Here is a 27,147-nt window from a genome sequence, read left to right on the forward strand (position 1 = left end):
CCAGGAAAAGGCACATACTAACATAGAAAATCTTACATACGGTTTCAAGTTTAGCACACATATGATCAAGAATCACCGTTCAGGCATTCACCTCAGTTAGCATGGGCTACCTTGTACTGATATTTATCCCCACTCATGTAGGTCCTGACTCAGAACCAAAGGTGGTAGAGGGGCTCCTGCATGGCTCTGTCTTAAGGTTAAGCATCAGACTTTTCATTTTGGCTCAGGTCCTGATCTCACGGTTCATAAGTTCCAGCCCTGAGTTGGGCTCTGCACTTACAGCATGGAGCCTGCTAGGGATTCTCTCTCCCCTTTGTTCTCTTCCCCTCCCCCACTCACTCTTTCTCTCTCAAAACATGTAAGTATTTTAAAAAGGTGCTAGAAGTTAGCAATAAGTCTTACAATCCTCTGTATCAAAAGCTGGGTGCATTCCTCAGCACATAGTATTGACTCAATATATGTTAATAATTAATTCTTAACAAAAGGTCATTTACCCATTTTGTGTCCATTATGAGCCAAATACTGTGAAAGAAAATGAGGATTCAAAGGTGAAAGACAAGGATCCAATCCTCAAGGAACTCACAGTCCAATGTAAGAGATAAATAGGTAAAACTACAATAGTGGGAAAAAATGCTAAAGTGGAGGAGAAAACAGATGGGGAAAGGAGTACAGAAGAGGAACTGGTGCTCATAGATTTCTAGGCGAGCGCAGAAGAGGAACTGGTGCTCACAGATTTTTAGGTTTGTTGAGGATGGTGAGTTAGGAAATTAAGATGACATCAAAAGCTTCCTGGATATGAAGCATGCTTGAGCCAAGTCCAACAAAAACAACAAAATGCCAGAAAAGGGGTAGAAACTTAGAGAAGGAAGGAAAAAAAATGGGGCAGCTTGGAGTAGGAAGTATCCCTTAATTTCTCTTCTATTGTTTCATTCCTGTAAGTTAATCAAACACTACTGAAACACCTGTATTAATATTACACACATATTGCTCTTAGTTCTACACTTGTAAAACACCTATACAAACACATTACAACAACAAATATCTTTACAACAACACATTATCTGGCCATTCCATCAAGTTCTTTAAAGTGAAAGTTAATCTAGTCCACCACGATAAATTCAGTGTGTTTAACAGAAAACAGAAGTCACAATTACCATGCTAATTCAACTGTTAGCACATTTGGTCTTCCTATATACTGTAGTAATGAGATTTTTGCATTTTATATAGGTGACAAATGTTACTCAAGTTTCAGCTCAAATCTTTTATTTATGGAAGACAGGCCTGAGTCCATGTCATTTTACTCCTCTATAAGGCAAAGGTCTGGATTCTACACTTCTTTTGATAGAATGAAGGGTAGTTAATAGATCATTTTAGGTATAAAACTATTGATAACAGTATTACTAATTTGAATTATAGTCAGGCATACATGCTTTTCAGTAGAGAAAATTAGTAACTAATTATCTTGTTATTGGAAATCACATAAGGTGGGCTTAGGAAGAGCAAAGATAACTTGCATTATTCGAGTCGGAAACAAAAGCAATTTTAGAGCTTTTACCTCAAATCCTTCCCTAAGTTCTGGGGAAAGAGATAGCAATTATGTGCTCTATTTCATAATACTTAACTGTATGTTCAAAACTTTACAATTTATAAGCCCTTCCATTTCATTTTACCTTCACAGTAGCTTTATAAGGTTAGCAGGTTAGTATGTTTACAAATGAGTAAAGGTTGTCTTACAGAGGCTTTATGACTTGCCCTAACTCACTTCTTAAGAGGCAGAACTGGGATTAGAAATTCATCTTCTGACTCATAGTCCCGTGCTCTTTCCTTTATGATGCTGCTTTTAAAAACAATCATCTAACACATCTTCCATAACTCATATCCTTTAAACTGCAGTGATAACTGGACCTTTCTGTTATCTACTCTGTTCATGAAATAGATCATTTTATTCTTGGTTTATCTTGATCAGTCTGCACAGAATAGGTTATCAATATTCTCAGTCTGGCTTATATATTTTTATCCTCCCAGCAGAAGTCTTCCTTTTTATCAGATTTACAAAGTAATGAAGACAAAAGAGCTTTAACATGAGCTATCAAACAATAACAATTACCCACATTTTGTCATTTTGCCAAGTTTCATTCAGTGGCAGAATACCAAGCTACTCTATTTTCTACAATGCCAACTCCTGGAAGAAGGCGAAATTACAGAGAAATGAAAATCCTGTGATGGTATTTCAGTTGTAAAAAACGATTTCATCCTTCAATTCAGGGTGTCACACAGCTTGGTTCCTAACCCTCACCTGACCTTAGTGCTTAAGTGGAAACACAGGTGCAACTGATGAACTTTTATAGCTTTGGGGAACTATGAGTTTCCTCATGTGCTAAATCAATTAACAACAAGCACTCACTCAATTTAGTTTGCGGGGCCGCTATTAAGGACTTCACCTCATTACCAGTCACCTAAACCCAGAAAAACGAAGAAATTCCACAAAAACTATTTGCCCTCGTATTGCATTCAAAACCTATACCTCTGCTCTAAACCTCTAGCAAACTCCTGCTGCCTTTTTCCATACAACTCCCCCTCAATTTCTAAGAAACAGATAAAGTAACTGAAAGGACAGGTGACAGCAGCCCTGAACGACAAGGGTTCACGCTCAAGAATCATTTCAAGCCAGTCCCCCTACTCCTCTGACTCTCGCCAAAGCAGTCCCGCTTCCTGGATAAAGGCGGCTACCTGGAAAACAACAGCAACAACAAACAAAAGTTACCGGCGCCTATCAACCAGCATCAGTGCCCCCATCCTTCCACAACTAGACCTAAAAGGTCACCAGGCCCTGCCCTTCTCCCATTCCCTAAACCCTGGCAGCAGCTTTTCAGACGGGAAAGGATACTCTCCATATTCGACATGGGCCCACAACTTTTCTCGTGAGGCGACAGCCCAAAGCAGTGACACGAGTTTCATAAGAGAGCGTTCAGGGTACCGCCCTGGTTCCGACCTGCTGCTCCCCAAGCTCCCAGATTCGCAGTCCCACTTCCTGTTTCCGCGCAAAGCCTGCGGGGCATGGGGGGGGTTGGAGCGGTCTGCGACTGAGGGGCGGAGCTTGTATAATGCCAAAATGGCTGCCTCCAAGAGAGGCTGTTAGGGTGGGCTGCAGTCGCTTGGGGGCGTCGGCGGGCTCTAGAGGTTATGCCCCTCCCCCTTGTGTTCTTAACCCAGCCCCTAACGGATTTCGTCCTCCGGCTAACCGTCTAGTTCTTTCTTTTGTTGTACTCCGAACTCTACTTAATCTTCCACCCCAACTCTTTCCACAGATTTCGCACTATCCTTGGCCCCTCACTTCTGTTTTCAGAGTTTAAGTCTTACGGAGGAAGGAAAAGGTATAGGGCTTTTAAAATACTTTAAAAATATGTATAACCGTATGAAATGAGGGCCTGCGGGATTAGCGGGGTTGGTAATTTTGATTTGTGAGGTTCAGTTGAACTTTTAAAAAGGATCATGATCCTTAAAGTTTTAAGTTAGAAGGGGAGGACAAAATAAGTAAGCGCAGGTTTAAGAGGTGAAGCTGCTGTGAAGTATAAATTCGTACAAAATAGATTATTCTTATTTTTCACAGTAGATGGTGTAAATTACGAAAATTACTATGAAACCTTTCCAAAATATAATCGGTGGCAGGTTAACTGAACCACTAAGTGGTCGGCGTTTTATATGCGATATTAAAATATCCAAAGGTAATTTATTAGACGCCATCTCTAGATTTGTGGGAAGGAAGGGGGGATCTTTACCGGTATCGCTGCATTTCGATTTAAAACTCTTGGAAATTCCACGATCTGCTTTGGAAAAAAAATAGCTAGGATAATTGTTCTATTTCTGAGGAATTTTATAAGTTTGGCTTTAATTTTTTTCTCATCTTTAAAATTTCAATATGTGGGAAAATAATGAATACGTTATTGTCTTTTTATCTTTAGGATGGTTTCCTGGTGCACCAAAATGGTCCTATAAGGTCCAGACTGTTACCTAATTATAAATGCTTGATGCTGGAAAAACCTTTTTGGGGGGAATATATGGTTTCGGGGAAAGTACAATTTGGAAACCACTTACATAAATGAAACTATATAAAGATTATATTTATTTTTTGATCCTGCTCTGTTTCTATATGTTTCAGATGAAGGTTTACCTTTATAGAGACAAAAAAAAATGGCACATTTCATTGTTGTTTCATCACTTTCCATGCTAGATAAGCAATTGCATTTCACTGTTTGAGAACTTTATTTTTTTGTATGAAAATGAAAAATATTTTTAAATAAGTTCTTTCCTATATGCTTAATATGTATTAACATAGCTCTTACAATAAATCCACATGTAGACCAGAACAATTCACTAAAGCTTCAGAATTTCCATGTTTTGTGTTATTTTTAGTTATATGTGCATAGCCTATAAAATAAGCCTTTAAAGAAAGTGTTTTTAAAGTGTTTTGCATCGCATAGAACTTCTTAAGAGAGGAATCTTTAGGATAGACTAGGGTTTTTAGTAGAATTAGGATATAAAGATTTTTACAATTAAGAAGTTTGTTATTGTTGTCCATGTTAAGTAAAAAAAATGCATATCCTGTATCTTTGATTGATTAACCACTTAGAAGATTAAGAAATTGTTATGAGTTGTGAACTAATGTTGATTCCAAAACTTGCCCGGTTTTTTGTTGGATATCTTATGTCTTAAAGTTAGCTTTATAATTTATTTTTTGATTTTAGACATAGTAATAGAAGTATTTAAAGTATATGTATAATTGCTGCTGCTGAAGCAAGGAATTGAAATGTCTTAAAATCATAAACTTCTTTTATTACAAAGAAATATAGAAAGCAAAGACATCAAATTTCAATTGTTTTCATTAAATATTGAATATGTATAAAATATTTGTAAAACATGAGTATAGAATAAACAAAAGCAATACAGCAAACATCTGTGACCCAATTTAAGAAAGCTACCATTCCTTTTAAATTCCCGTGTGTACCCCTTCCCTGATCACATTCCTTTCCTTCCTTCCTTAGAGGCAACTGCTGTCTCAAATCTATATGTAATTTCCTTGCTTTTCTTTATAATTTTATCATAGTTTTTATATCCCTGAACAATATTTAGTTATTGTTGTGCAAATAACAAAAGTTATTTAGTTGTGCATAAACTCTGTGTAAATCATACTGCTTTTTCTTCTTTGACTTGCTTTTGTAATTCATTGTAATGTTGCTTGTCTGTATTACTGCTTGTAACCATAGTTCATTCATTTTCACTGCTGTAGAGTATTCCACTATATGAACATTTTGTAATTTCCCATTCATTATTCTGATGATGGATATCTGGGTTGCTTCTAGGTTATATAGACTCTAATAATATATTAGTGTTATATTAACACATACTCTAAGCACTTAAGATCCATAACTTACTTAACTCTCCTAACATATTAGGATGAAATCTGGAAATGTTTACTTTATTATAGAGATGATTAAAGTTAACCTTTTTAAAGTCAGTTATAATCTTTAACAATATAATTTTACTCTCTCACCCTAGGAGCTATTATTCATTTATTTTTTTTTAATTTTTATGTATTTATTTTATTTTGAGAGAGAGACAGAGTACGAGCAGCGGGAGGGCCAGAAAGAGAGGGAGACACAGATCTCAAGCAGGCTACAGGCTCCGAGCTGTCAGCACAGAGCCTGATGCGGGACTCGAACTCACAGACTGTGAGATCATGACCTGAGCTGAAGTTGGAAGCTCAACTGACTGAGTCACCCAGGCACCCCTCATTTATTGTTTATTGTATTTATATTTCTTATTATTTTGGGTTATCTTGGATCTTGGCTTTGGTTCTTCCACTCTATCAGATTAATACCTCCAACTCTGTCTCACCTAAATAGGCAACTACCTTGTTCTCCTTTCACCCTTTGAACAGGGCTATAATGATAAAGATGGCAAGTATTGGACCTCCCAAATTGTTCTTTTGGATTTTAGTTAACTCTAGATATGAAAGTTTAACTAAAGCAACATTAGTCACATATTGATAAACCCGGATGTGGTAAATTTCATTATGGATACTTAATGTGTTTTAAAATAGCTGTGCATTTTTACTATGATAATTGAGATATAAAGAGCCAATATACTATCTTAACTCAGCCTCTATTGAATATATTAAAATTTGATATTATTCAAATAAAGTTAATGTAAATTATACTAATTCCTACTGTAAATTGAGTTATATTCATGGTTAATCAACTATGTTTACAATCTGTGTTAAAAAAGAACAAGCTTTGCTTTTTAAAGTTAAAAATATTTATTAAAAATTGCAGTTAAAACCTAAATTAGTTAATTTTTTTCAATTTAATTTTAGTTCTTTTGTGACTACACAGCATTTTTGTCATATTTTAACAAATGGTTTCAAGATGATCAGAAAATCAAATGGTAAATCTGGTTAAACTTTCACTGAAGTATGAAGTAAACTCTCATACACTATGAATGAGAATGGTGTACTATATGTAGTATTTCTCAAAGTTTGGTGTTCTTGTTAAAAATACAGATGGCTGGGACTCATCTCTATAGATTCTGATAGAATAAATTTGGAACAGGTCTTAGAAGTCTGTATTTTGCCTCTGTTTGTGTAATTGAAATGAACATTGTAATATAGAGTAACATATATCCTGCATTGCCTAAAATAGCTCAATGTGGATGCAACTTCATAGTTTACGAAATGCTTCTTATACATCATTTCATTTGATACTTAAAAGTAATGTAAGGCAACCTCAGCAGGCATTATGATCCTCTTTTTACCAATTAAAAGAAAAAATTAAAAACCAAAACTCAGAGATATCATATGATTTGCCCAAGCAAGTTTTTTTTTTTAAGTAAGCTCTACACCCAAGTGGGGCTTGAACTCACAGCCCCAAGATCAAGAGTCAAATGTTTGATCAACTGAGCCAGCCAGGTGACCCTGTCCAAGCAAGTTTTGAGCAAATGGAGTCTATATTCAGTTCAGGACTCCTTGATTTCTAATCCAGTACTTTTGAATGCATATAGCAGATTGGCAAGTAGGAATCATTAGACCACTTCTGTTTCTTGCTTTCTATACTTTAGGTGCCCATTGGGTATAGGAGTAAAATGAACAGATATTCCAGTTGGTCAGCAGTCTTTCTGGTTTCTATAAGAAGATTCAGTTTTTTAGAAATTGTAGAGAGGTAGAATCTAAGGGTTTTTTTTAGTTTTTGGTTTTTGGGGTTTTTTTTAGTTTTTATTTAAATTCCAGTTAGCATAGTGTAATATTAGTTTCAGGTGTACAATTTAGTGACTCGACACTTACATACAACACCCAGTGCTCATCATAAGTGTCCTCCCTAATCCCCATCACTTATTTAATCCTTCCCCCTACCTCCCCTCTGGTTACCATCCATTGTTTCTATATGGTTAAGAGTCTTTCTCGGTTTGCCTCTCTCTTTTTTCTCCCCCTGTGATCATTTGTTTTGTTTCTTAAATTCCACATGTGAGTGAAATCATATATTTGTCTTTCTCGGACTGACTTATTTCACTTAGCATAATACTCTCTAGCTCCATCCATGTCATAGGGTCTTTCTTTGCTCACAATGGAAAAAGTTTCTCCCTAGGCTGTTATCATTTGTCTCCTGGGTTTCCTAGTCTATAACTCTTCAAGTGACAGAATAAAGAAATTAGAGCACAGAAGAGGTAAAGCTCTATTATCTGAGACATATAGAAGGTGAGGTAGGAACAGAAGTTTAAAGACAAGAAGATGGGTTTGAGTGGCTGCAATAGGTGACCTGAAAAATATCCAGTTTGTGATTAGCAAGTGAGAGATAAACATAAGGAGACCAGATAAGAAGCTGAGTGTAAGAGTCAACTGAATAGAAACAGAAAAAAGTCTTGGATAATTAGGAAAAATACATCCATATATTTACCACCTTTATAAGTGATCATTCCTAAGATTTCATTGTTATTTTAATAACAAATGGTGATATTTGGTGATTGTAGTATATAGTTATCAGAAAGAGAATTTTTCTGGAAAGCTTTGATTATAACAGAGCACTCAAGACATTAAAATTTGCTTTTGCCAGGAAACCTTTTTAAAATGTGAATAATCAATACAATTATATCTTATCATTAGATGAGTCGATTGATTCTTAATGAGTGACATGAGAAAGAATAAAGTATTTTCCATTATTATTAGAGATGCTTTCCCCTTTGGGATGATTCCAAAGTAGTTTTGAGAGTTGTATAATTCAGAAATTCTTTAATATAGGTATAAATGCTTATAAAGAAATTCATTTTTAATATGCCTTTTTCTTATTTCTTATTTTCTTATTTTACCATACAGGAGCTATTTGAAGAAAACTCAAGAGAAGAAAAAGCAAAAATAAGAGACTTTTATCAGAAGGACAAGTGAAGGCAAGGTGAAAAACAAAGTGCTTGCTCTCTTAAAAAGCTACTATTCTGTACTCCTATATCCCATTTTACTGACCACAGCACCTACACACTTAGTTCTAGACACTGCTTTTATTTACTTTCTCACCATAGACCAGTTGTAGAATTTCAAGTCAAAATTCTGTCAGTCATTCCTATGGTTTTAGAAATTTATCTGGTAACTGGTTAGTACAGAGCATGCTTTGTAAATCCTTTGAGTTCTCTATATTTTAGTATGCACATTCTATCTTTTAAAGTTTTTTTTATTTTAATTCCAATGTAATTAACATAAATTCTATTATTTTTGCATGTTATTTTTTTCCCAAAATCATCTATAATGTGGCCCATAATTCTTACCTCTGGGTCAGGGATTCTCAACCAGCACTATGGACGTTTTCGGCTGGTTAGTTCATTTGTTTTGGAGGGCTGTCCTATACATTATAGGACTTTTAGCAGTATCCCTGGCTTCTAGATGCCAGCAGCTTCCTCCCACCTCCAAAGTTGTGACAACCAAAATGTTTCCAGAGATTGCCAAATATCCTCTGGAGGATAAAATTTCTAATTAAGGACCAGTACTCTAGCTCTAACATCAGCTAGTGCTGCCTTATGTATAAAACCAACAGACATACAACAGCAATAACCACAAAACATCTTTAAGCTTACTCTTTTTTAGGAATAACTGTGGCAAAAGCAAATGCAACAATAACATCTCTAGATTTTGAACTGTTTTACTAAAATTGCTAAAATTGGATCCAGGACAGGGGTTTTGAAGTCATTGTAAAATTTTTCTCTATGGAGGCTTTTGAAACAGCAGGACATTTAGAGTCATTCAGAGCTAGGTTTGAATTTCTGGCTCCTATATTTAATAGCTGATTATTTTGGACAAGTTATTTAATCTCTGTGTTTCAATTTCCTCATTCGCACAAACAGGGGTAATAATATTTATTTCCTAGGTTTATTATGAGGATTAAATGAGATTATTCTGAATGTTAAAATACTGAAAATAGAGGCTCTCAGAAATCATAGCTTAGTAATGTCTTCTGCAGCCAAAACACCCTAAATAAAGAGGTAACCATCAAGAAAGGTATTTGAAACAAAGGAGAAAATCATACTGATATAAAAGCATGGTACCTTGGTGCGTGGAAAAATTTTGGCATTTCTATTCACCACTTCTTGAGAAAGAATTAATGTCAATAAAGTGGTCAGAGGGGCACCTGGGTGGCTCAGTAGGTTAAGCATTCAACTTCGGCTCAGGTCATGATCTCCTAGTTTGTGAGTTCGAGCCCCAGATTGGGCTCTGTGCTGACAGCTCAGAGCCTAGAGCCTGCTTAGGATTCTGTGTGCCCCTCTCTCTGCCCCTCCTCTGTTCTCCCTTTCTCTCCCTCCCTCTCTCTCTTCAAAAAAAATAAACATTTAAAAGAAAAGAAAAGAAATGGGTCAGAGAAGAAGTTACAAAAAGTGTCAGAAGGGCTTTGATCAGAATGGACTATTTAATATTCTTCTGTCTAGAAAGAATGGGCACATGTTGATTGAATCAGCATAAATGGTGGAGTGTATGGGTAGAGTAAATATGAATTTTTTCCTAGGATCTTGAGCAACAAAGAGTAGGCGATCTTCCTGTGACTCAGCCTACTCGATGATAGAGGGAGGTATTTATTTTTTGTTTGTTTTTAATAATTTTATAGTATATTCTCTCAATATTACATGATTCTCTTTGTATGTTTTATAAGAAAAAAAATTTAAATGTTTTAATGTTCATTTATTTTTGAGAGAGAGAGAGAGAGAGAGAGAGACAGTGTGTGAGCAGGGGAGGGGCAGAGAGGAGACACAGAATCTGAAGCAGGCTGCAGGCTGTGAGCTGTCAGCACAGAGCCCAACATGGGGCTCAGACTCACAAACTGCGAGATCATGATGTGAGCCAAAGTTGGGTGCTTAACTAATTGAAGCACCCAGGTGCCCCAAGAAAATGTATTTATATGAGAAAATTTTAAAATATAAAGGTTATAAATAATAATATATTAAATATCCATGTTTCCACCTCCAAGAGTTTACAATAGTCAATATTTTGTCCCATTTGTTTCCAGTTCTTTTTAAAACCAGGTAAATAAAATATAGTGAAGTTGAAGTCTTCTTTGACCACGCTCACTAGTATTATTCTCTGCTCTCCCTCCTGGAGACAACTACTTTCATGAGGTACTATGTGTATCCTTTTCCACGCATAAATATGCATTCAAGTAAAATATACAATATTTTGGGGGCATCTGGGTGGCGCGATTGGTTGAGTATCCAACTTCGGCTCAGGTCATAATCTCACAGTTCATGAGTCTGAGCCCTGCGTCAGGCTCTATGCTGACAGCTCAGAGCCTGGAGCCTTCTTCAAATTCTGTCTGTCTGTCTGTCTGTCTATCTGTCTCTCTCTCTGTGCCCCTCCCCTGCTCTCACTCTAGGTCTCTCTCAAAACTAAACATTTAAATAAAATAAAATATACCATATATTTATGTTTTTAAATTTACATAAATATTAGTATATGTCTAGGTTTTGTACCCTTTATCAAACATTACTTTTGATATCTACCCGTGTTGATGTATCTACATTTGTATATGTAATAATTTATTATACAAATATGGCTCATTTTATTTATCTACTCCCTCTTCATGGACATTTATAGGTTGCTTTCATTTTTTTCCCCAATTACAAGAAATGCTGCAGTAACTAACTGTATAATGCTGTACACATTTGCAAGAGTTATCTAAGGTATATACTGAAAGTAGAATTACTGGGTCATTGGGTAGAAATATCTATCTTAAGATAAGTGGACAAGTAGTTAAAAAGGTTTTGTATACTGGAAATGAAGTTTCAAAAAGGAGTTAAATTTGCATGCATTTGATGGAAGCATTTTATGGCTTTTATTTGGGATGCTTTAGAAGTCAGACATGCCTGCTTATTTCAAAAACAGTTTAATGAAATATTGATTGCCTACTATGTGCTTAGAACTGCACAACTGATATTATGAGAAACAGAATACTGAGCTGGATGAACTAATCCAGGGTGGCTTTTATTATGCTCTTATTCAGTCAAAAGGAAAGACTACAGGGCAAGATCAATGTACCACGCAAAAGTATACGAAGTGTGAGTATATCAGGTTCATTGCCTGTTTGATTTGCGTAGCTCTGGTCAAGAAGGTTTGTCACATGCTTTCCTCCTCTCTGAACCTCGCATTTATAAGACCATTATTGATTAGTTGTAGCTGAGATACACTGAAAGTTAACATTTGTCCTAAGCTGAAGCTTAATCAGATCTAGGCAGTGATCCAGACTACATAAAAATTAATAGCCTGTTCCTTTTTTCAGATTTAATTCTTTATAAAAGAAATCACCGAATATTTCACATCTATCTAACTGAAGTTACCATAACTGGAGGTAAGATACAAAGTTTAGAGAGGCAGAAATATATGACTTGGAGGAAAAAAGAGAGGTTGTGGAACTTGCTAAAGATCATACATTAGATTGTTGTGAATTTAGCCTTTCATTTCTTATTTCACCTTTCAAATAACTCCTCATTTAATATGTATTTATGAACAGGGAAGAAAGGATCATCTTGAAAATTCCCTTTGACAATTATGTTAATAAATAAAGTATGGTTTTAGTAAGTTCAACTTTGTATAGAGGGAAGGAAAGAAAGATTATGGGCATATATTTGATAAGCATATTTTCCATTATATTATTATTTTATAGTTCTTCATTTTTTATTTAAAGCAGTAGTAGTTGTTAGTGTTCCTTTCTCCTTTCTTATTACCCTTTCCCTAATTTTTAAAAAAAAAATTTTAATGTTTATTTATTTTTGAGAGAGAGAGAGAGAGACAGAGCGTGAGCAGAGGAGGGGCAGAGAGAAAGAGAGACACAGAGTCTGAAGAAGCTCCAGGCTCTGAGCTGTCAGCACAGAGTCCGATGCAGGGCTCAAACTCATGAACTGTGAGATCATGACCTGAGCCAAAATCGGATCAGATGCTCAACTGACTGAGCTATCCAGGTGCCCCTCCCTAATTTTTTATTTTTTATTTATTTTACTCATTCTCATATTCATCCTTAGTACCAACCCTTTAGAATACTTTAAAGTCATGCCTGATCAAGGAATCTCAAGCTCAACTGAGATTTCTATACTTAGACTCAGAAGGGTTTACTAGAATTCATTGGATACAGTGCAACTTTAAGGTGAAGATTTAGTTAACTGGAATTCATAGGATACACTTCAATTAAGTGAAGATTTAGTTAATAGTCTTATATTAGGCAAAGAGGGACCACATCAGGTGCATGAATGTATAAATGTTCCAATACTTCATGTTTTTTTAATATTTACTAGAAATCTATCAACTTCTAAAAAGTTACCGTTTAGAAATTTGGTGTCAATCAGAGTGATACAACCACTTCTAGTAATCACTGCGATAAACAACTTTGGTTACTATATAAATTGTTATTATCTTTTTATCTGTGTGCCTATCTCTTCATTCAGTTTATAACCTTCTTTAGGACCAGGTCATTTTATTACTTATGACTTGTGACCCCTGGAACCAACTGATTTCCTTGCATATAGTTGAAACTTAGTACATTTTTAATATTGATAAGGTTTTATTACTTTTTAAATTAGAGCTATTTCTTTTATTCAGAGAGATGACTTCATAACCAGTTACATGTCTGTGATTGGGAAACATATGCAAATATTTGAGGAGTAAGAGATTTGTAAACGATTAATTAGCTGAGAGTAAGAGATTTGGAAAAGATTAATTAGCTGAAGAGAGAAGACAAGAAACTCTTATTTTCAGCAGACAAACATGTCTGTTAAAATAATCTCTCTCTAAGTGAATATATCTGAAGTTGAGAACTGCCTGTTCAATACAAATAGCAGATTATTTATGTTTATACATATTAGATGCTTTTGATACCAGTCAGTAACTGAGCATGAATGAGCTTCCAACAGAATTAGCAGTGGAAACTACTCTCTTATGAATCTCAGGTATCTCTGTTCTGACAATGATAAAAATTAACTAATTTTAGTGCTCGCAAAGTTGTTCCTCATTTTATGACCCTGATATCTTTATAAATGGTATAAGTTAGTTGATTGATGGTCCTGTAATTTTACAGTTATTAAATATCATATATTGAAGTGTCCTTCTGATTAGAATACCTTTCAAGAGAAATATATCCACCCCCACCACAAAAGATAATTTTTGTTGTGAATGACTAAAAAAGAAGACCTTGTCAAAATACCATGTAGTTAAGTGTTACAGGAAGCAAGTCCTGGTTTATTATTTTTTAACTGTGTCTGAAGCATTTTGGTCATAGAGATGTAGTAAGAACTTTTAAATACTTGTCCTCTCTAAAACTGAATGGGCAAAGAACTATCTTCAAGCTTATAATCATAGGACAAATTGATATCATTATACACAAAGAATACACTGATTTTATTAAATCAGTAGTTTTCTTCATGAAGCAGACTTGTGGTTTTAATTACTCTTTGGGAACTTTTTTTTTTGGAGAAAGGTTCTCCTAATGTCTTTGTACTAATGTAGTAATAGGAGATGTTTTTGTTGAATCTAATCAATTAATGAACATTTTTGGATACCTTCTTTTTCCCACAACTCTGGATGAAAAAGAAATGTAAGACATGAATGTGTCCTCAAGGAAGTTATAATTCAGTTGTGGAAATCAAACCAGCATATATTGAACAATTAGAGAACACTAAGTGTTAACTTTGCAACACTGGCTTGATGTTGAAGATATCAGTATTGACTAGAATGCTCAAGGTTTCATGGAAGACATCAGACTTAGAAGATTAGGGTAGGCCATGGGAGAAAGGAAAGTAATTCCAGATAGGTAGAATGACATGATTGAAAACATAGGGATAAAGATTAATACCTATTTACACTCCAGGGGTATGTCTGTGTTGGTATAGTCAGTAACCCCACTTAAAAAATTTTTTTTCAACGTTTTTTATTTATTTTTGGGACAGAGAGAGACAGAGCATGAACGGGGGAGGGGCAGAGAGAGAGAGGGAGACACAGAATCGGAAACAGGCTCCAGGCTCTGAGCCATCAGCCCAGAGCCCGATGCAGGGCTCGAACCCATGGACTGCGAGATCGTGACCTGGCCGAAGTCGGACGCTTAACCGACTGCACCACCCAGGCGCCACCCCACTTTAAATCCTAACTGGGAGACTATGAAACTCTAGTGTTTATGTAGTTAAGTAATGTATTTCTTGTTTCTTCTATGGCATGTTTTCACTGACTGAAAATGCTACCAATCAAATAAGGATATCAAGGGTAATATCTTAGTAACATTTTCCTAGTTAATTCTGTCCTGTGTAGTAGAGATTAGAGATGTCAGTCTTTAAAAGATAGTTTAGAGAGGTGCCTGGGTGGCTCAGTCCTTTGGGCATCTGACTCAGCCTAGGTCATGATCTCGCCATTCCAAAGTTCGAGCCCCACGTCGGGCTCTGTGCTGACAGCTCAGAGCCTGGAGCCTGTTTCAGATTCTGTGTCTCCCTCTCTCTCCCTCTGCCCTTTCCCACTCACACTCAGTCTGTCTCTCTCAAAAATAAACATTAAAAAAATTAATAAAAAAATAAAAGATAGTTTAGAGCTGTGTGATATTAAAATAATTTTAGAAGGTCCAGAACCAGATGAGTGAGACTGAGAAATCAATTGTCCCTGGTTTATTGGTTGATATTTATGGCTTCATTAAACTATCTTACATATAAGCAAACACAAATGTACAGCTTTTACTGTACTGCCTATAGCGACACCATTTTTTTTTTAGTTTGCACTTAATATGAAACAATAGCAATAATGCTGCAATAAGATCTTATTGCTAAATAACTCAATGGGCAGATGAATAATGAGATAATTTATAAGTTGTGAATAAAATTTTTGTTTTGGGTATTGAAAGATGTGTTCTTTTCTTTTGAATGAATTTTAAGCTAATATCTTATTGGATGGGCTATCAGTTACCACACAGTTCTAATAGAAGGGTGAAAAAATCCAATTAAGGCATTTGAACCAAAAGAAATACTATTTTGATTCAGGTACATTTGGAGAATATCTTGATAGTTTGAATCATTAATTTTAGATTTTGGTAGTGTTGGTTCCTGTTCAGACTGGTTAACTGTATGTGATTTAAAGCTGAATTTTGGTATAAAAATGAATTTTCAGTTTGATATAAGCTAGAACTAGAAAATATGTTTCAGTAAATAGTGACTTTTTTTTTCTTAAAGTACAAAATAAAGTTCAACTCAAGTTCTTAGTCTGTGGAAGTTACTAGGAGGAATGCAGATTGTTGGTTGCACGTGATATGGGAGAAATATCATTTGTGTGTGATATTTGATAGTGTATGTTCAGGGAGGTTACAGAGAAATAGTCAGCTTATTTGGATATTTGTGATAAAGGCATATATATTAGAAGAACCAAGGGAACTCTTCACTAATAGCTCTACATGTTGAAATAAAACTGAAAAAGATAATGAAGAGAGTTCCAAATTGAGCAAAGTAGTTCTGTGCAGTGTCCTTAAGATAGCTGACCTTCTGTTTTTGTAGAATAAACTCATATAAAGTTAGAGATACTAAGGGTCTTTTTTTTAAGTTTACTTATTTTGAGAGAGCGAGAGTAGGGGAGGGGCAGAAATAGAGGAAGAGAGAGGGAGTCCCAAGCAGGCTGAGAGATCATGACCTGAGGTGAAATCAAGAGTGGGACGCTTAACCAACTGAACCACCCAGGTGTCCCAGGGATGCTAATGTTCTTAATAACCTAGTCCAACCCTTTAATTGCACAGAGGAGACTAAAGTTTCAAAGTGGTGAGGTGACTTGGCAAGTCCCACAGACGGTATTAGAGTCAATATTAAAATCTAGGTATCCTCCTTTCCAAATCTAGTCTTTACTGTAACTTATTACCGATATGAGACAAGATATGATTTGAATGTTGTTAAAAAACATGCTAGCCCTGGTACATCTTATCATTATCCTCTCCTATACCAGAAATTCCTAATATTAGTGATTCTTATGTAATCTGTAATCTCTCTTTCTTTCTCTCTCTCTCTCAAAATTAAATAAACATTTAAAAGATTTTTTGTAGGATCAGAAAAGAATTACCAGGAATTATATTTCCAATTTTTTGAACTACTTTTTATGTTTGTTAATGGTAAAATTAGTGGTGCTCTTAATATTAAGAAAACTTGTCTGATACAGAGTAAATATTCTCATTTTTATGTAAGAAACATCAGAATCATCCACTGCATAAATTTCCATGTCTTGGTTTTTATTTTAAAAATTTGTAAAAGAAACAAGATTTATGGTGTTTTATATATTTATTGTAGCAGTCTAAGACAAATATTCCTAGAGAAATTAGGAGGCAGTTTTAAAAACCATGGGCTTTAGAGTTAACCTGTTTTTTAAAATATTTATTTATTTTTGAGGGGCACTTGGGTGGCTCATCTGACTTTGGCTCAGGTCATGGTCTCGTGGTCAGTGAGTTCAAGCCCCGTGTCAGGCTCTGTGCTGACAGCTCAGAGCCTGGAGCCTGCTTTGGATTCTGTCTCCCTCTCTCTGCCCCTCCCCAGCTCACGCTCTGTTCTCTCTGTCTCTCAAAAATGAATAAACATTAAAAAAATTTAAAAATTAAATAAAATATGTATTTATTTTTGAGAGAGAGAGAAAGTGCACACACACACACACACACACACACACACACACACACACACACACACGCAAGTGGGGGAAGGGCAAAGAGAGAGGGAGACACAGAATCCCAAGTGGGCTCTGCAAATGCTGTCAACACAGAGCTGGACAAGGGGCTCAAATCCACAAGCTATGCAATCATGACTTGAGCCAAAATCAAGAGTCAGAGGCTTAACCAACTGAGCCACATGAGCACCCTGAGTTAGACTTGGTTTTTATATCCTGACTGACAACTGTGCCTTTTGGAAAGTTAGTTTCTTTATCTATAAAACAAAGGTGGTTATACATTCTTCATACAGTTGTTGTGAGGATTAACTGAGACAAAATAGTTAAAGGTATTTAGCAGACTACAAGAAACCCAATTAATATTCAATAAAAGATAGGAGTCATTATTTTATTGTTAAGAGCAGCAGCAGCAGTAGAATAATTGTAATAGTAATTGTTGCTTTTGTCACTATACTCTGTTTTGTCATAGCAATATGTTGTGTCATAGCTAATGTGAAATCTCTTCAGGCAGACATTGGGTTCAATGATTATTTCATGAGTTTCACTTGCACTGTTTAATAGTTTCTCAAGGTATGTTAAGAAAAGTTGAAAGGATTGTCAGTGTCATTATTTATACTACTGAATAGATTGTTCCAGTGGTAGGAGGGGTGGGGAAGAAAAAAGAGAGAGAGAGAGAGAGGGAGAATGAATGAGTGCTTTCCTTATGGAATTTATTCCACAAATGTATTATGAAACCATAATAATGGTGTCAGTGTTTTTATTGAGAAAATAGTAAAATGCCTTATTTTTCTAGCTCTTTGGCTTTAATATAGATCTTAATATTGTTTATTGTACAGATAACTTTAGAATTTTGTCCTTTTAGTAAAATTCATTTAAAGTAGTAGTACTTTACAAAACAAGGTTAAAAACGGCATTTTTGGCTATAGCTTATTATTTCATTTTTTTGATAAGGACTTTCTCAGTTATCCTTTTGTATCACAAAAGACGTAAGAGCTAAATGTCTTTATTTTTTATGTTTTTATTTAAATTCCAGTTAGTTAATATGAAGTGTAATATTAGTTTCAGGTGTACAATATAGTGATTCAGCACTTCCATACAACACCCAGTGCTCATCACAGCAAGTTCACTCCTTAATCCCCTTCACCTAGAGCTAAGTGTTTTTATAGTGACATAGCAGATATGCAGTTTTTTCTTTCTCCAATTTTTTATTTAAATTCCAATTAGTTGACATACAGTGCAATATTAGTTGCAGGTGTACAATTTAGTGATTCAAGCCTTACATATACCACCCAGTGCTCAAGTACAGACAGTCCTTAATCGCCATCACCTATTAAACCCATCCCCCCTCCACATCCCCTCCAGTATCCCTCAGTTTGTTCTCTGTAGTTAAGAGTCTTATTTCCTGGTTTGCCTCTTTTTTCCCCCTATTTTTATCTGTTTTGTTTCTTAAATTCCACATATGAGTGAAATCATATGGTATTTTCTTTCTCTGACTTACTTCACGTAGCATAATACTCTCTAGCTCCATCCACATCGTAGCAAATGGCAAGATTTCATTCTTAATATTCCATTCTATTTTTTTAAGAGATAGCTATACATTCTATTTGATTTTTGAGAAAAGGTAAGAGAATGAATGCTTTATTGAATGCTCACTGTGTATTTTCTTATTTAATCATTGAATAGCCATGTAAAGTATATTATCATTGTTGCCCTCACTATAGATGAGAAAACAAAGATACAAAGATTAGACAACTTACTCATGGTAACATAGTTGATAAATTATAAATACTCAGATTCAAGCCCTGATATATTAGGATTCCAAGACTATAATATTATTTTTCTACTAGATCATGCTGCTTTCAGTATTTATTGAAGACTGTAATGTTTAAGGTACCACGATGGGTACTTTACATAGTACATTCTCTCTTTTTAATTTTCATAGCATCCATGTATACTAAAATTAGATACATTTTATAAATAAAAGATGTGAGACTTCATGAATTTAAGTAATTTAACCATGACTGCTTAGTTATTGAGTGGCATAGCTGGAATTTGAATCTGTATCAGTCTTATAATTCCCAAACCTAAAACCTGTCATACCTTTACACCCAGATAGCTATTGTGAAATAACCACAATCCAGTAATTTTTTATGTGATGTTAATCATAATGTAAGCTGATCCCTTTTGTTGTGAATTTTAAAATGTGTCTCATATTTACAGTTCAATTCTGATTAGAATTCTGATTTTATATTTCTTAGTTCATTTTGACATAGTACAGAGATTAATAATACCTTAAGAAAGTACGGTTCCAGAGGAGTCGCAAATATACCAAGAGGTTTTTTGGATTTACAAAATGTTTTATTCATTATTTTAAAGTGTTTTCTGATGTTGTTAAATGTGCTATGCATAGTAGTTTAAACTTCTTTGTTTACAGGTGATTATGAAACACCCATTAAGCAAATCCAGCATAAACTACAAAAAAGTACAAAAAAAGTACGAGAGAGAATTTCTAATAGCGTTTATCCTTCCAAGACATGAAATAAAAAAGACTAAAAGAACATCTAAGAAAAATATAAATATAAACTCTTTTAACCTGTATTTTTAGATTACTGAGAATTAAAAAAAAACTTTTTTAATGTTTATTTATTTTGAGAGAGATAGAAAGCATGAGCAGGGGTTGGGGGGTGTTGCAGAGAAAGACACACAGGATCCAAAGCAGGCTCCAGGCTCTGAGCTGTCAGCCCAGAGCCTGATACAAGGCTCAAACTCAAGAACCGCGTGATCATGACCTAAGCTGAAGTCAGTCGCTCAACAGACTGAGCCACCCAGTTGCCCCTAGATTACTGAGGATTTTAAAATTCAGAATTTCTAGACAGTCCATCTAAATGCTAAAATATATCCAGTGCTTGGGGCGTCTGGGTGGCCCAGTGGGTTAAGTGTCGGACTCTTGATTGCAGACTAGGTCGTGATCTTGGGGTTTGTGAGTTCGAGCCCCATATAGGCTCTACACTGACAGCATGGAGCCTGCTTAGGATTCTCTGTCTCCTGTCTCCCTCTCTCTGCCCCTCCTCTGCTTACACTCTCTCTCTCTCAAAAATAAATAAATAAAATATTTAAAAATATGTATATATATGCATAACATATATATATATATATATATATATATATATATATATATATATCCTGCTCTAGTATATCTAGTATATCTAGTCCATTATGCCTCCTGACTTTCTAATATACTTGCTATTGTTGCATTGCACTATTTCCCCACCTAGTAATTTAGGCTTGAGATGTAAAAAAATTGCTCGAAGTCAGATGGTTATTAAGGCAATTTTTTTTTACTTCACAGTGCAATATATTCAACTACAAACATAATTATAATAGCTAATAATAATAGCAGCTCAAAAGGGATTCCCAGACTAAATGTAAACTTCTATAACAGTATTTTTGTTGGCTATCATTATCCCTTACTGTCGATTGCTTTTATTTTTTTAAGTTTTTTATGTTTATTTTTGAGAGAGAGACAGAGTGTGAGCAAGAGAGGGACAGAGAGAGAGGGAGATACAGAATCTGAAGCAGGCTCCAGGCTCTAAGCTGTCAGCACAGAGCCCGACGCAGGGCTTGAACTCACAAGCCATGAGGTCATGACCTGAGCTGAAGTTGGATGCTTAACTGACTGAGCCACCCAGGCAGCCCATACTGTGGATTGCTTTTAGAGAGTGACAGTAAAATGTGAGGATAGCAATGATTTGAAGGATACACTTGCTAAAATAAGACTTCCCTTTAAAAAAAAAGTAATGAGTATTTTATTCACATTTTGTGGCAAGTTAGCACCTAAATATTTTCAAAGTAGCAAAGAATAGTAGTAAAGATTGGTAATATCTAGAGAGATCCAAAGATTTAAAAATTTTAAATTGAAATCAAAGAATCCACTTATTAGAATAACAACAACAAGGGGTATTAATAGGAAAACAAGTATTCAGAAGTAGCTAGGAGCTTTTTACCCATAAAGAATAAGACAGATACTAAAATGGAGAAACTCAAGCTGAAAAACAAAAATAATACTGGAAAATATGGAAAGTCTTTATCTTAGAAAGAATATGGAAAACCTAGGGTTCTTAGTGAAAAAGTCCAAGAGTTATAGGGATATAGATGCATATAATCTGCTGAATCTGAGATTTGGTTTACTAGATAGACCCAGGAAAGCATACTTCCAAAGTAAGGAGATAATAAAATGAGATATCTTGGAGAGTAATGGCCTTATGAAGAAGAGGTGCTGTAGTGCCCTGCCATGTAGTGTCCCCTGTTCTCCAGGTCCTGGTGCTTCTGGAAGTGTCTCCAATGTGTGCTGCATGTGTTCTGCCTTTTGCTTTGTCCTTCAGGGTAGTTGTCTGAAGAGGTACTCTGCCTTTTGTGGGAAGTGTTTGGTCCCTGCCATAAATGTAGTATGTTTTAACTAGACATGATCTGGTCTGCTTTTGAAATGAGACCTGTTGCTACCACCACTGAAACTGAGACTCTGCAAAATTCCCAAGTCAGGAGATGCAGTGTGGGCAGGGGTTTGGGCCAGTCCTCTGAGGTAGGGGGCCTACCACATTGGGGGCTGAAGCAAAGGAGGTGGAGAAGGGCAGTTCCACCAGAATATGGGGGGACAGGGCTTGATGTAAGCAAGTTAGATAGCAAGTTTTGGAGCTACACGTGTTCCCACAGGTTGCCCTGTGCTTATGCTGAGGGGCAGGGGAGGGAAATGGCACCTGCCAGTTCTTTTGTTCCCAGAGGTGTCTCTCCATGAACACTGCCTCTCTGCAACACACTCTGAAATGAGAATATAACCTCCCCACTGTGTGTCCCAGTACTCTTCAGATCACTGATTCCACACTGTATGTCTATGGGTTGTTTGTGTGCCTTCACTCCAGGAGCACCACAGGGCCCTCCAGCCCCTATCCCAGCCTGTCTTGCTGACCTTTAAAACTCCAGACTTTAAGCCCAAATGGTTGCCAGAAGTCACAAAGTTTGGCCCCTCTCCCTTTCCAAGCCAGTTTCTATGGGGATTTATTCCCCATGCTCTGAGCTCCCCTGTGTGTTAGTCTTTCTCTTGCCACTCTCCATGACTGCAGCTCTCTCGCCACCACAGTGGCCAAGATCTGTTTCTCTCCTAAACCATGTCAAAATTTCTACCTTCTTCTATGTGGCCTCTTCTCTACCTTTAGTTGTAGAGTTTTCTCTGCCAATCTTCAGGTCAATTTCTGGGGTATTTAGGATGATTTGTAGTTATCTAGTTGTATTTCTGGGACAAAGAGAGACTAGGGTCCTCCTACACTGCCACCATCTTCCAACCTGTCTATCCAATACAGCTTCATGTTAAATCTATTTCCTTTCCTCTTGTCATTTGTTAAGATGAGGAAAAAGAAAGAAAGTAAAAAAAAAATCTAGGTTTTTGGTTTTCCTGGAGCTCAGCTGATTCAGGATTATGGCGTTTTGTGTGTGTGTGTGTGTGTGTGTGTGTGTGTGTGTGTGTGTGTGTGTAAATATAAAATCTTCTCTCTTCCTCCTAATTGAGAATATATTTCCTCTCTCTAACCAGGAAAATGGTTGCAAATTATTTCCTTAATTTTTTGATATTCCCCATTAAAATTATTCTTCTCCATTGTCCAGAGTATTGGTGAGATAGGCACCTACCCACATGGTAAAAGCAACATAAGGAAAGGCAGCCATGTTATTTTGTTATTTTGCCCAGTATATGGTATCATGCTTGTCAAATGAAACATACTTAATAAATCACTGTTGAAGAAATAAAGGAATTTATGGCCCACTGGAGTCTAAATTTTCTTTTCCACTCCACAGAAACTACTTACTGTTATTTCTAAGTCTGATGAACATTTTAAAAATGTCTTATCTTACTAGATAGCACAACTTCATTCCACAATATTGATCACATTTTTCTCTTTGAAACTTTCTACTTCATAACACTCTTTAATATTTTTTGGCTCTCCTTGTGTATATTTAAATGCACTTTATCTATGCTTTTCATGAACTTCGCTCCACTCTCTCAGTGTAGGTGTTCCCAGGATTCTTTTACACATTTTTTTCTGATTTTGCACTCTTTCCTTGTGTGAACTAATTTATACTTTATCTTTGATTAATCTATATGACAAGCCCACATTTCTCTCACTTGAACATCACACTCACCACTTGCTCATCATCCAACTCTTGCTAGATAGCTCTGTCTCACAGGCACTTCAACATATTTAAAATTGTCCTCAGTTTTTCGCTCAAAAGACTTCTTCGTTCAGTATTTTCAGTCTCATTTGGAAACACCATTTTCTTCCCAGTTACTCAAACTAGGATTTATCTTTTACTTCTTCTCCTTTATATTTTACATTCAATCAGTCACTAGATCCTGCTGATTTGATGTAAATATTTATTGAACTGTTCCTTATTTTCTATTCCTACTACTATAGTCATAGTTCAAACTCACACCTTCTCTTTTTGGGACTATTACAGGATTATCTGTCCATTAAATCATTTTGTTCAACAAATATTTTCCTTACCTCTCTTCTTATCCTTTTCAAGTTCATATACTCTACAGCTACCTGAAAGTTCTATCTAAAGTAGAAGTCTGATTATGCCACATCTCAGCTTAAAACTCTTTAATGGTTCCTCATTATTTTCAGCATAAGATTCAGGCTCCTTTAACATAATCATGTAAGGTCCTTTATGATTAATTCCTCTTCCTATCTCTTTTATCCTTACATTCTACAATTGCTTTATATATTATTTTATAGGACCAATTCAGAGCTTTGTCTCCAAGTCCACATGATAATATCTATCACTTCTGTAGATTTGCTTTGGGCTTTCAATCAGCCTGGAATTCCATCTTCTCCTAAACCCCAGTAATTCCAATTCATCCTTTAAGACTTGGCCCAGTTGTCATCCATAGGCACCTTTTCTTGATGGCTTCACTATCTCCTTATCTAATTATATCATTCTTTGTACTGACTGTATTTATAATTTTTGGTTAATGTTCCATTATATTAAACTTTTTGAAGGTAGGGTCTCTATCTTTTATCACCTGGGCCTGTCATCGTGCCTGGCACCTAGGAGGAACTTCAAAATTATTATAGTCAATTGATATACATCGTATGTATATCTTTGCCAAAGCTATACACTTTTGACTGGTGATTCCCTTAGGAATCAAGAGCTCTGTCATTGCAGGTGATTCCTGTTTTTATTTGCAACAAGAATTGACTATAGTTTAATAAAATTTCTCATTTACTTAAAAGTGGTACTTAATTTATGAAAGTTACTATTTTTATGTAGTTGCTCAGTCAGCGACACTGAACTTGACAACTACTGTTATGTGGGGTTCATGGAAATTTTTGGTATTAAAAAGAGGTCTTTATACTCAAAAAGCTTGAGGACCATTACCTTGTACTGTAACTTATAGAATGCAGGAATTTATTTCTTCTATTAATCTCTTTTTCTTCAAAACACCGGTTACTATCACTAGTGAATGGTAATAATTAAATATGATAGTTATGCTGTTTTACTCAATGTTAATTAAGCTCTTATTTTTTGCCAGAACTTTCTTTCACTAGGTGCTATTAAGGGAACTCAGAGATATGTACTTGTATATACATACATAGGATTTTTGCTTCAGTTATCTGATAATAACAGGTACAAGTGATTTGGAGCACTTGGATTGCTCAAATAGTATCCTATTTTATTTGAATGCTGTTTCCATTTCTGTTAGAAACATCTTAATCAAGAAGATTAAAACGGAAGTTTTTCATGGTTATGAACATTGTTCATTCTTTAACCTGGTTAAAAGGAAAGAGGTGTTTCATAACAAACACAAATGTTCTCAAATAGAAATTATAAAAAAAATCCAAATGTAAGGAGAATCATACTAAGAATTGTACTTAGATTTTACCTTTGTTCTGAAGATATACTCCATTCTGGATGTCTGAAATGAAGGGAATTTTGAAAATACATCAATACACCTAGAGGCACCTGGGTGGCTCAGTCAGCTAAACATCTGACTCCTGATTTCAGCTCAGGCCATGATCTCATAGTTCATGAGTTTGAGCCCCACATTAGACTCTGCATTGACAATGTGGAGCCTGCTTGGGATTCTGTCTCCCCTGTCCCTCTGTCCCTACTCTACTTGCTCTCTCTCTCAAAATATATACACTTAAAAAATTATTTTTAAAGAAAATACATCAGCAAAAGCTCAAGACAGAAATATGATAGACCCTTAACATTTAAAATAAAGTTATCTAGCATTTAAAAAGAAACCTTATATACCAGTTAATATATTCTAAAGAAAATGATTTTGGGATACTGTTCGTCCTTATCATCTAGCATTATAGTTACCTAGAGTAATTTCTTCATAAACATTTATTGATCATAAGAAGTAAATAAAAACAGTGCAAAAACTTTTGCATTCAACTTCAATGTGATATACCACAACTAAACCTCAAGTTGATGATTAAATTATTATATACTTTTTATTGAATTAAAATACTTCTTATAACCCAAATTATATTGTATTACTTTTCTATGTATATATTATGTATATCATATTTTTCATAATTTGCATCATAGTATGTAACATTTTATATCCAATTTTAACATCTTGAGCATTTTCCAATACTATTAAGTACTCTTTTAAAATGATTTTATTTTATTTTTCATGGAACATTCTCCAAGATAGATCACATACTGGGTCACAGAACAGTCCTCAATAAATATAAAAGAATTGAGATCATACCATGCACACTTTCAGATCACAATGCAATGAAACTTGAAATCAACTACAGGAAAAAAGTTTGGAAAACCTCCAAATGCATGGAGGTTAAAGAGAATCCTACTAATGAATGAATGGGTCAACCAGACAATTAAAGAAGAAATTTAAAAAATAATATGGAAACAAGTGAAAATGAAAACACAACAATCCAAACCCTTTTGGATGCAGCAAAGGCAGTCTTAAAATGATTTTAAATTTCTGCCTAACAGTCTGTTATCTATAATGTATCCAACCTTTCTTTTATTGAATGTTTAATTTTCATTGAATATCTTTCTGCCTAAATCTTTGCTTCCATCTCATTTTTAAATTACTACTTTAAGAAAAATGCTATCTCATTATTTTATTTTTCTTGATATGTTTCAGGAATTATTAGATGTTGGGAATGAAATAAGATGATCCTCTACCTCTAGTACTTGAGGGTCCATTGAAAGAGACAGACATGAAAGCAAATGATGTGATAATAAAATAGGAGGTGTTAACAATATTAGGTAATACATATATGTAGAAAGTGCTATGGAAACCAGAAGAAGCAACTATAACTCTATATGAAACTATAATTCTGTGACTTCATTTTCTCATGTAAAATTTTACAAAATGTAGTTATTAAGTATACGCACCAGTGATAAAGAGAATAGTTTCATGAATACTTGCGGGTGCTTTCATGAGAACCATTCCAAATTGTAGTGTATACACATTCCATTTCGATGGATTTTTTCCCCATTTCCTAAACCAGGGATTCTCAAGGTAGGGTCTTTGGATCAGCAGTATTAGAATCACCTGCAAGATGGAAATGCACATTCTCTGCCACTACTCCAACCTTCCCAATCAGATATTCTGGTGGTTGGGTCAGCAATCTGTGTTTAAGAAACCTTCCAGGTGATTTTAATGTAGGCTAAAGTTTGAGAACTACTGCTCTAGATAAAACAATGTCTGCCACCAGTATATCATTCTCCTTAGTCAGTCACCCAAGTTTGAAATATTGAAGCTATTGAATCATGGAATCATTTTAGATTTGGAATGAACTCTAGAGAACCTTCTCATTATAATAGATAAGGAAACTGAGGCACAGAAGGTTAAATAATTTGACCAAAGCCATGTATCTAGTCCTCTTGGTTAATTCTTTTCTCCTGATTTCCCATATATATTTATCACCAAATGTAAT

At 35.3% G+C, this 27,147-nt stretch overlaps 1 protein-coding gene across 2 annotated transcripts in view; it reads left to right on the plus strand.

The window, feature by feature from the left end:
* Positions 1–3,208: 3,208 nt before the first annotated feature.
* TENT5D (terminal nucleotidyltransferase 5D) overlaps positions 3,209–27,147 on the plus strand; it is an 86,172-nt gene continuing 62,233 nt past the window's right edge. For both annotated transcript variants that reach the window (XM_053201411.1, XM_053201412.1), the window contains exons 1-3: positions 3,209–3,374; positions 8,363–8,438; positions 11,799–11,867. The gene's annotated coding sequence lies outside the window, so the exon portion shown is untranslated. The remainder of the gene's footprint in view (positions 3,375–8,362; positions 8,439–11,798; positions 11,868–27,147) is intronic.

This window comes from Acinonyx jubatus, chromosome X, assembly GCF_027475565.1.
Source record: "Acinonyx jubatus isolate Ajub_Pintada_27869175 chromosome X, VMU_Ajub_asm_v1.0, whole genome shotgun sequence".
In the NCBI taxonomy this organism is placed as follows: Eukaryota; Metazoa; Chordata; class Mammalia; order Carnivora; family Felidae; genus Acinonyx; species Acinonyx jubatus.